The sequence below is a fragment of the Myodes glareolus genome, chromosome 13 (assembly GCF_982192425.1).
Source record: "Myodes glareolus chromosome 13, mMyoGla1.1, whole genome shotgun sequence".
Lineage (NCBI taxonomy): Eukaryota > Metazoa > Chordata > Mammalia > Rodentia > Cricetidae > Myodes > Myodes glareolus.
The window spans coordinates 69,888,974-69,899,837 of record NC_142038.1 but is presented as its reverse complement, the minus strand read 5'-3'; the positions used below and the strand labels follow the sequence as shown (position 1 = coordinate 69,899,837).

Below are 10,864 nucleotides of genomic sequence, written 5' to 3'. Positions count from 1 at the left end.
TTTTGTGTTGGAAAACAAAGAGGAATGGGACCTTACAGAGGAGCAAACCCATTTTCAACGACTGTCTGAAGAGCCAGCATATGCTTATTTCCAGTTCCTTCTCTTATTTCCTCCTCTGTCCTACGCAATAACTGAATGAACGAGACACCTAGACTACTTCCCCCAAACTGATCTCCTAATATTATCTGCCATATACTTGGAGTAACGTGTGACTTTGAGGGGTAAAGTGGTGTACCATATCTACCAGAGGAAGGCTTCTAATAAGTCGAATTTATGAGTCATCCTTGTCCAGGGGCCATGCTACTCTTCTCTCTGGCACTCTAATTTCAGTATACGTGCTGTTGAAATGAGCAAAAGCTTCCATTTCTATAAGAATCCAGTATAACTGGATTTTCATCCATTCATTATAATATATTTAGGAGTCATTTTGATTACAGGTAATGTGTGTGCAAGACAGAGATATTTCTTGTCAATCATGGAAACCAATAATACCTACTGTAGGGAAAGGAAAGTCAGAGGATATAAACTCATAAAAATTAAAGTAGAGAAAGTGTTGGGGAGGGGCACTATTTTAAATAAAAGGGCCAGAAAAGTCCATGAAGTGATATTTGTGGAGGACCTTGGGTGACATCAATTCATCAATTAGAATAAAGAAGGAAACGAACAAATATACAGTAAAAGTCCATCATCTCTGGGTACATGACTACTCTGAGAACTACTGACATGATCCTGCATTGTGTATTGTTCAAAGATTCAAAGTTCTCTATAGTAATAGAACTTATAGAATGAATCTCTCTCTCTCTCTCTCTCTCTCTCTCTCTCTCTGTCTATATATATATATATATATATATATATATATACACACACACACACACACATACACACACACACACACACATATGGAGTGGAACTATTGGGAAGTGTAACTTTGGAATGAGTGTGGCTTTGTTGGAGGAAGGGTCACTATGAGGGTGGGCTTTGAGGTCTTCTATGCTCAAGCTTCAGATAAAGGTGTAGAAATCTCAGCTCCTACTCCAGCACCATGTCTGCCTGCATGCTGCCATGTCTCACCATAATATAATGGACTAAACCTCTGAAACTGTAAATCACCCCCAATTAAATGTTTTCCTTTAAAAGAGTTGATGTGATCTAATATGATCATAGTGTCTCTTCACAGCAATTGAAACTCTAAGACAACACACACATGCACACACACACAGACCCACACACATTCACATACATATACACGTACATACACATATATAAATGTGTAAGTATGTATGTAGAAAGGGATTTATTAGAATGGCTTACAGGCTAATCCAAAAATGGATGACTGAGAAAGGAAAGTCCAAGAAACCAAAAGTTATTCAGCGCATGAGACTGATTTTCAGTAGATGCTTGAATTCTAAAGAAGTAGACTCTAATGCCAGTCAAAGAATGGACTTGATAGCAGGCAAGAATAAAAAGAATAAAAGCTTCCTTTTTCCACATTTTTATATGCTTTCAACTGAAGGTGCAGCCCAAATTAAAGTTGTATTTCATCTCCACAATATCCATATTATTATGTTTTATTTCCCATCTCAAAAGATCTGAATTAAATTTATGGCTTTCTATATCAAAGATCCTATGTAGAAGTGGATATTCTTATTTTAAATTAATCAAAAATCTTCCACAGGTGTGTCCTCCATTTTGGGATTTTAGTTAATTTCAGATATAGTCAAGTCAATAACCATCACACATTCACAACCAATAGGCCATCCTGTTTGTCTTGGAACACTAAGGAGGCAAAGTTTCTGAGGTCAGGTTGTGTTAGGTGTCATCATCAAAACTGACAAAAGTTTCAGATACAGGAGAAAGTCTTAAGGTTAGGGTAAACAGATCAATGATGATGGGATTCATTGTTTGTTTTTTATTCTTTACAAATTTTCATACACACACACATTACCTTGAACATATTCACCCCCATTCCTTCCATTCCAACTTTCTCTGCTCCCCAACAGTTCTCTTTCCAAACTTCAGTACCATTTTAAAGTATATAAATAAGTCTCTGAGTTCAAATAGTGATCCCTACATAAGAATGTATGTGGGGTTATCCAATGGGGCAAGGACAGCCTACTAATGGAACCCACCTAGTGAAACATAAATTTCCCTCAATAGTAGACATCAAAAGTCAATTGCTCCTCAGCCAGGTATAGGGCCTTGAGAACTCTTTCTCCTTCTATCTTAGAATTTTTAATTGGCTTGAACCTGTATAGGTGCTGTGAAGATAATCACATGTGCTTTGAGTTCATGTGTGTAACATCCATATCATGTCTACAGTTCAGCAGTTCACAACATCCTTCTTTTGGTACTTATGTACTTCCTGCCCTCTTTTACTCGATCATTACTGAGGGTTGGTGCTGATGTAAATGTCCCATGTATAGCTGATTACTCATAATTACTTTTTCTTAGTATCCACTTCAATAAGAAGTTTCTGTGATTTGGCTTCTGGGATAAATACCATCATTTGAGATTGTATTTCTTTATTAATGTGAAATTTCATGGCCATCCTTTCCTATGAAGTAACTTATTTCCTAAAAATCCTGTGATATCAAAGCTACAGAATTATATGCTTATCTATTCCCACAGCTAATTGTCTTCTATTTTTCCATTTCTGCACATATGTATCCATTCATCCAGCTGTCCTCAGAGGGTGTGGTAGCAGAAGAGTAGGAGTAACTCAAATCTACAGAAGGCAGTTTGCCAGTGTGACCAATCACAAAGCAACATTAATAGACTCTCCTATGTTTCCTAAAACTATCTTAGTCCTTACTTGACTGCTTGATCAAAATAGATGCAGGACCAAAATTTGGTGTCTGCCTTCTTGAGACCTAAGTCTAAAGGAAATCTTGAAAAAGTCTGTTGGATAAGAGCACATTGCAACTACAGTCATGTGAGAGTCATAGGCCAACCCAGAAACAAGCATAAGCCTGCATATAACAATGGGATATTGGCTCCAACTGTGTGAAAAATGCTGTTACCACTCAGAAGGATATTATGTTATCTGTGAAGCCTTTGCTCAGTGTATTTCCTTATTAACTGCTCTATTTTGCAGATAGTATATTCCTGTACTCAAAAGCTTTTATGTCATCTCAAGAAAAGCATCTCCTTTGAATATTCTTCATAAATTCATAAGTCATATTGAATAAACTAGGATGAACATCTCTAGTTTAGAAGAACAGCACAGAAGTTTTAAATGAAAACTGTGTCTTTGATTTACTTCTTTTAATTAAACAGAAAACTCTCCTGTTTCACATCATTAAAGGACTGGCACAGATTGTGTTGCCTTCTAAAAGACTTCATCAGCTTTGGCTGCTGTAACACATCATTGAATGCAGGGTGGTTATAAAAACAGAGATCCATGTATCACAGGCCAGGCTATTAGTGTGGTCAGGTTATTGGGGAGAACCCTCATCTGGGTCCAAACTGTTGCCTTCTCAGTGTTTCCTTACCTGACTAAAAGGCCTCTCTAATCTGTTATTCTCTGAGTAAAGACACTCCCATCCTCATGAGGATCCAACCCTCGTGGCCTCATATAAGCTTATTACAGAGGTCATGCCTCTAAAACCATTTCCTTGACAACTAGAAAGCTTGAATCTGGTTAGTCTAACCACGTCTTCTAACCAGCACGGTCTGAGTTATGCCTGTGCAGAGAGAAATGCTTTTAACAACTTTTGCACAAGGGGAAGGACAGTCCCATTGTCTCATTTTGTATAATTTCTTGAATTCAGACAAATGAATCTCTTGTCATTCTCTCAAATCTGATTCACTTTGTTCATGACATAAGTGGCATATGTGAACATTAGGCCTCTTTAAAAAATGACACAGGATAATAAATGCTTCCAGACTTTGTTTTGCCAAAGAGAATTAATGACAGAGCACCATATGGTAAACTATATTTTTAATTACTTTTCAACAGTGTTAAATGTTTTTTCCTTATTTTCATATTTAGTGTTCTTGATTACATTTACCAAAAGTCTTCCAGAGAACAAAGCATTTTACATAACAACACACGCGTAACTTCACCGGCACTATGTCTTATTGTGCATGAGCAGCATCCATGTTCTTATGACTCTGCAGCTTCAGAGGAGGAACGCGTTCCTCTGCTTCCTGAGTAAAAATAGCCAGCATGCAAATTTCCCATCTCACTTTGGGCTTTTGTTTCCTTTTCTGTTTTCTAGTCTTTATCTGTATTTTAAATTTACTTGAGATTATAATACAATTATTTTATTTCTTCCTTCTCTTTCTGCCATCTCCCCTTGTGCTCTTTTAAAATCATGGACTCTTTTTCTTTAATTGCTGCCACACGCCCGTGCGTGCATGCGCAGACACACACACACACACATACACACACACTCCTAAATACAACTTTCACAGTCTGTATAATGTTACTTATATGTGTATGTTTTAATGTGTTCTGTTATCAAGAATTTGGTAGTCTGACCTGTTTCAGGTTTCAAATAACTTAAGGAGTAAATGGATTGGAAATGCCCAATTTTAAACCTAACTCTTGAACGAGAATGCATTTGATTGATATATATGTATCCACATATATGGCACTAGTACTTTAATTGCAGTGAGTTGAAGTGAAATCTTTGTTCGGATCCCTAGGACAAAATATTCTAGAGTCCTGATTGCTCCTCCATGAGTAGGCAGAAATTATTCAAGGTAAAGGTGAGATGAAGGTTAAAGTCACCTGTAACTGCTTTTAAATATTCATAGACATGTAAGGGATTATGATTTAAAGATCATCTTTATTCTTTTGGAGACCAGCTAGTGTGTATATACCCCCAATTCCTGTCTTTGTCTCTACCAGTATTAACTGACGCAGTACGGCCTCTTTTGTTCTGTTTTTTGGTCCATTTTTTTTTCTCCTGCATTGTACAATTCCTTTGTTTGTGTGCATTAAAAAACTCCTGTGTAGCAATCATGGGATTAAAGACTATTATCCCAGGAAGCTGGCTGTCTCTGTTTCCAGTGTGTGTGTATGTGAAGCCAGAGGCCAACCTTTGTTGTCATTCTTAGTAGTGGTATACACTTCTTCTGAGTTAAATCTCTTCAAGGCAATGACTCATCAATGAGGCAGGACTGGCTAGCCAAAGAGTCAAAGGTTCCTGCTGCATCCTGACCACTCAGTGCTACCATAATAGGCACAACCCACCAAGCCTGGCATTTTTATGTAGGGATCCCGCAAGCACTTTACAGACTGTGTGCACTATCTCCCCTGTCCCTTGACATCACTCTTATTAAAAATAAGTCTGCACAAATATGGAAAGTTCAAAGTAATATGTCTCTAGATTTCAAACCACAAAAGGCTGACAGTATTTCTATATCCAAGTGTCCCAAATATTTTGATTACGAGCAAAATTTAATAAGGAGAACTTCTGATACACAACTGAAAGATTCTCCAAGCCTCTAAATCAAGTTTGATATGGTTCTTTACAAAAATAAAACTGTTAGAAATTCATAAATATATTAGTATATATCCATAGAGTGTTTATGTATTGTGTAAAATATTTTGGACCCTCATCTGCCCCACCAAGTCTAGTCTTAGCTACCTTCTCTTGATTAAGGTAATGTGTTTTGATTGGTTTACTTTATCCCCACCTCTCTGATTGGCTCAGACATTTCCGAAAACAAATGGCCATATAAGGTTACTCACCAGTCTGTGAATATAATCTTATTTAGAAATAAAGTTTTGGCATCCAAAGGAAGTTAAAATAAAGTACTGTGTTTAACAGGAATTTGAACCTCACCACCTCTATCTTTAAGCAAGGCGGGCATTTGGAAGTGAAGCATAGACAGATAGAGGAATAAAAACCCATTGAAGATAGAGTCAGAGGTAGCCATGATGCAACTACAAGCCCAGTTATGAATGGGTTCCCTAGAATCCTTCAAAATTTAAATAAGTGAGACGAATTTGCCATTCCCCGCCTTCCAAGCCCGAGCATTTTGAGCAGGGACATGAGTCAGCAGACGCTGTGACATACAGCTTTGTTGGTTTCACAGCAGAAAAATAGATGACAACAGATTAAATAAAAATAGGCCTTAGCCACACTGCTGTAACAAGTGCCATGGGCTCCTAATGCACCATAGGAAACTAAACATGAGAACACACACATTTATTGCTCTGCTTTTTGCTGAAGAAGAGCTATGCAGAGGTCTTTCCTTCCTCTGGTAAGTGCAGGGGCAGACCACATTCCAGAGGCTGGTCCTTGAGATTCCTGAACTAGAACATTCAGCCATCCAGCTCTGTGGGATCTCGAGCATCTCATGCTGGTACCTGCTCCGCTGGCAGCATTAGGCTGTTTGAAGGGCTTATCGTTGGCAGCCTTTGGTGTTCTGAATGAACCATCAGTGTGATGATCTCTGGCTCATTAATGCAGCTGCACACAGGCACAGAAAAGGGCAACAGAAAGCCAAAAATACAGTACACGTGAAATGTTGAGGTCAGATTTTCAGGAAAAGAATAAATAAAAAATAAATATTAAAAAGTCAGTCAGACTTGTGTTAAAACTTGCTGTCTCTGTGTTGGTATTGTGCCTTTGTATATTTATATATTTGTGTGTGTGTGTGTGTGTGTTTTCTGCCCATGCCTCTACAAGCTTGCTAAGCAAAGGCTGATCCACAGATGCATTGAGATTCTGACTTCACTATCAACTCAAGGATTGTGAAACAGGGGTGACCCTTCATCCCTCTTCCTGCATGTATATGGCCGGCCGTATGATGTGAATGTTTACCAGCCTCTTACCTGAGGTTCTAGATGCCCTGTTACTTCCCTACTGCTCTGGGAGCCAACTTCTCTCCTGCTGGAAGGAGACAATAAAGTTCTCCACAATAATCAGAACACATTCGTTTACAAAGAACAGGAGATCCTGGTGGCAGAAGAAACGATACCATCAAACATCTTCTCTTTCCTTATAATCTCTTTGCACACGATGCTTGGAAGTCTTCATAGCTGTCACAGAATTCTTTCATTCCTCTTTAGGCTCAAGGCTCAACTTTGTCTTTTCTATTATGGCTCCTCTGAAAAGTCTCATGTCTCAGAGCCTCTTGCATGCTTTCCAGCTGTTGTGCACCACTTCTCCTGGCACTTCCTTTCTTTAATCATCTCTGGCACTGCTTGCCTCCTGTTTCATGTTGCTACCAGAAATAGCCCACTTAGCAGCTGGTCTCTGAAACAAGGTTGCTGCTGATCCTGACATGTGACATCTCTCCTGCAGGTGGGGAGGGGATTATTTTGGCAGGTTTTGGTGGCAAAGGAGTGGGTTAGGTGATACTGCAAAATTGTGCTTGGTTCAAATTCAAAACAATGTTACCCTAGCCCTCACAAACAACCCTTCAAAAGTATTTTCTGAATGTTTCTTGGTCCCAAGAAGTGCACAAGGGAAGGAACCATAATTCAACTATAAAAATTGGTAGCGAGAGGAAGGGAAGTATCTCAGTCCATAAAGTGTTTTCCAGCACAGTCATGAAGTCTTGAATTTGATTCCCAGAAACCAAGTAATAAAACAGGACATGGGTACAAATCCATAGTACTGAGAGGCAGAGATAGAACAATCCTTGGAGTTCATGTACAACCAGCCCGGCCTAATAGAAACATCCATGTCAGTGAAAAAGCCTTGTCTTCAAAACAAGGTAGTTGGCACATGATAAATGCCACTTGGGGTAGGCCTCTCCAAATACACACAAGTGTGTCACCTAGTTTGAACACACACCACACACTCACACACACACACACACACACACACACACACACACACACACACACACACACACACCACAGACCACAGTTACTCCAGCTTCCACAGAAGATGAAATCAGGCTGACTAGTTGTATTGCTTGCTTATCTATGACGAGGAATACAGTACCTTAAAAGTGAATTCTGCTGAGATTTTTGTGTTTAAACCTTTGAATCTTCATTATTTTGTAACACTGACTACATATTGATCTGCTTTACAAGTGGGAGCATATTCAATAGAATTTCCCACCTAAAGTATCGAAAGGCCTTTGGCTTGTCACCTTTTATATGTTCCGACTGTTCTTCACTCTCAGCTGTCTTCAGATGTGATCTCCCTGTGGCACTAAGTCTAAAATTCCTTTACAAGACACTATGCAGCTCATGTGAACTCAGTAATGGAAACATTTGAGAACACATTTCCTTACAATGACAGAGATAAGAAATATGTCACTCCCAGGAAGCCCATGTTAAAATATGGCATCCTTCCTTAATTCAACGCAGACGAGTATGATTTCAACGGCCATCACCACTATCATCTCCATTGTTACTGTCCAACATCCTCTCAAATTTTATCTAAGATCCTGCTCTAGAAGTCATCCTTGACTTGACTTCTACATAGCACAAAACAGAAGTCTGCCTTTTCATCGGGTCTTTGGCATTGATGAGATGAATTGCTAAGGAATTTAGGGTTGCCTTCTTCTATGATCTCTTTGGAAACAGTGGCCCAAGCTCCTTGCAGATTTCACTTCCAGCTGGGAAGGTGAAGATGTCTGATTTCTCTAGTGGGCTGCATCCTCTGGTGTGAAAACCAGTTCCAGCAATCGGTGATGGGCAGTACAGAGTATGAATTTTAAATGTCATCATTCACAGGGATACCCGGAGTACCACTCCAGGCCCAGCAGGAGTCTGCTTGGCACTAAGAGTTAGAGAAGAAAATAGTTCATGGTGACCACTGACCCAGGCCAGTTTAGGGGTCACTGCCTTAGGCCTTGGTTCTTTTTAAAGCTTGTAATTTGCAGTAAGAGGAATTGTAGTGTTTTCTGGGTGAGTTTAGTTTCCAAATTGAGGTGGGAAATACAAACGGGGAAACTAATTAGAAGTGAAGTACTTTTTCAGACTGATACTGGTAGCAGATTGAGGTCTGCTAGCTGTTCCTTAGCAATGGATATCTGTCAGATTCAGGAGAGAATGCAGCCAGAAGGACAACCACGTGGAAATCCCATGAGGAATAAAGCTCCGAGCACAACAAATGTGAAATAAGGGAGCAGCTGAGCAGCCTGTCCGAGGCCACTGCCGTGGACACTCTGGTCTCTGTGGGATATCAGGAAGGTGTGCATCAGGCAAGGGGAGGTTTTTTATTCATTCCTTATTTATGATTTCTCACAAGTGTTTCCTGTGTATAGCTAAACATAAAAACACTCTAAACTTTATGAACAAGTTCTAGCAATGGGGGAATATAGTTTTAAAAACTCACATATTAATTGTGAACCGTATATATGTGACACTAAAGTAAAGGATCACTTCGATGGCAATCTGTGTACAATCTGTTTCATGGCATATGTAGTAAAAATATGAAAAGCATAGCTATTTATGCATCATTTTGATACAGTCCTGAGGGAAATTTAACATTCTCTGGGACATATTTCTAGTGCCCTTCATTTTCATTTTGATATAAATTTATGATGGTGAGGAAAAAAATCATTATCTTTTTCAAGAAAGTGGTTGCCAGGTGTTGACTTAATGACATGGGGGATTCTAAGAGTGGGTGAAAATGGCCAGGGAGTGGTTTTAATAAGTGTGAGTACAGTTCACGGAAATTTTGCAGGCTGAACAAAATTTCTGAATGCTTAATGATTTTGGAAAGCTTTTTGCAAGGTTGACATAGACAGCTGCAATTATCTGTCCCTTCCTACACGCTTGCCTAAAGTGAATGCTCTTTCTTAATTGGGTGAGCAGCTTGTATTCAGAGATTTTTAAAAGACTGATTTCACTTTTCTTATTTTAATTCACAGGACCAGAGTGTCCTCTGCTATCGATTATTACATGATAGCATATAATAAGTGCAAAATCAAGTGATATCTCTTTCAGGGACCCATGAAGCTGCATATGCTTTGTACTCCCTGTTTTTGCCTGTCATATTTCAAGTAGATGTTTCAAAAGCCAAAAAAAAATAATGAAATGAACATCTTAAATACAGAAAGTGGAAGGAATCCCTTCCCTGCTATTCAAATGTCTTTCTTAATAAAAAATTGATTCAACTTCGTTTGTCTGTGTGCATTTGAAGATCAGGGGTCAATTGCTTTCTTCCCTATGTAGCTTTCCTATCTGTCTATCTATCTATCTATCTATCTATCTATCTATCTATCTATCTATCTATCTATCTATCTACCTACCTATTCATCATCTATATATTTATATCTGTCATAACTATACTTATCTATTTATTTGGTATAAACTGTTTGTGTTGTTATGTGTCATGTATGGTTATACACATTTTCATGTGTCAGTGCCGATTTTTACATGGTTACTGGAGTTCCTAAATTCTGTATATATGCTGGCATAACCTCCCCACTGACTGAGTTCTCCCTCGAGGTTATCCCCACCTTACTGAAGCTAGAGGTCATGAATATGGCTAGATTTCCCGGTCAGAAATCCCAGGAATCCTCCTGCCTTCACTTCTCAAGTTTTGGGATTAATGGAACCTGCTGCTATTTCAAGCTCCAAAGTGGTTGCTAAGGATTCAAACCCAGGACCTTATTATTGCACCGCAGTCACTTTACTTGCTGAGCCATCTCCTGTGCTCCAGTCAATGACATGTTTAAAGTTAGTATCTTTTTCTACTATCAACTGTGCATTTTTATAGGTGTATAAATGCCTGGTCCAAGTAAGAAGAAGGATAAAGATTCAAAGAAAAGATGTGTATTAATTAGATATATTCTGAAATATTACAGTTATGAACAGAATGAACATTCTAATAGACCTATTAGAAATTTATCTGTTGGGAAATCAAATGATAGATGTTTAAGGACAAGATTTTAGGCTTCATTGAAATATGTCTTGAATCCAGCTATTGAAGCAACTTGA

At 38.7% G+C, this 10,864-nt stretch overlaps 1 non-coding gene across 1 annotated transcript; it reads right to left on the bottom strand.

Annotated features, from left to right (window-relative positions):
* Window positions 1-247: 247 nt before the first annotated feature.
* LOC125409185 (U6 spliceosomal RNA) lies at window positions 248-354 on the bottom strand. The gene has a single exon (XR_007234714.1). It is a non-coding gene; the product is annotated as a U6 spliceosomal RNA (small nuclear RNA).
* Between the last annotated feature and the right edge of the window lie 10,510 nt (window positions 355-10,864).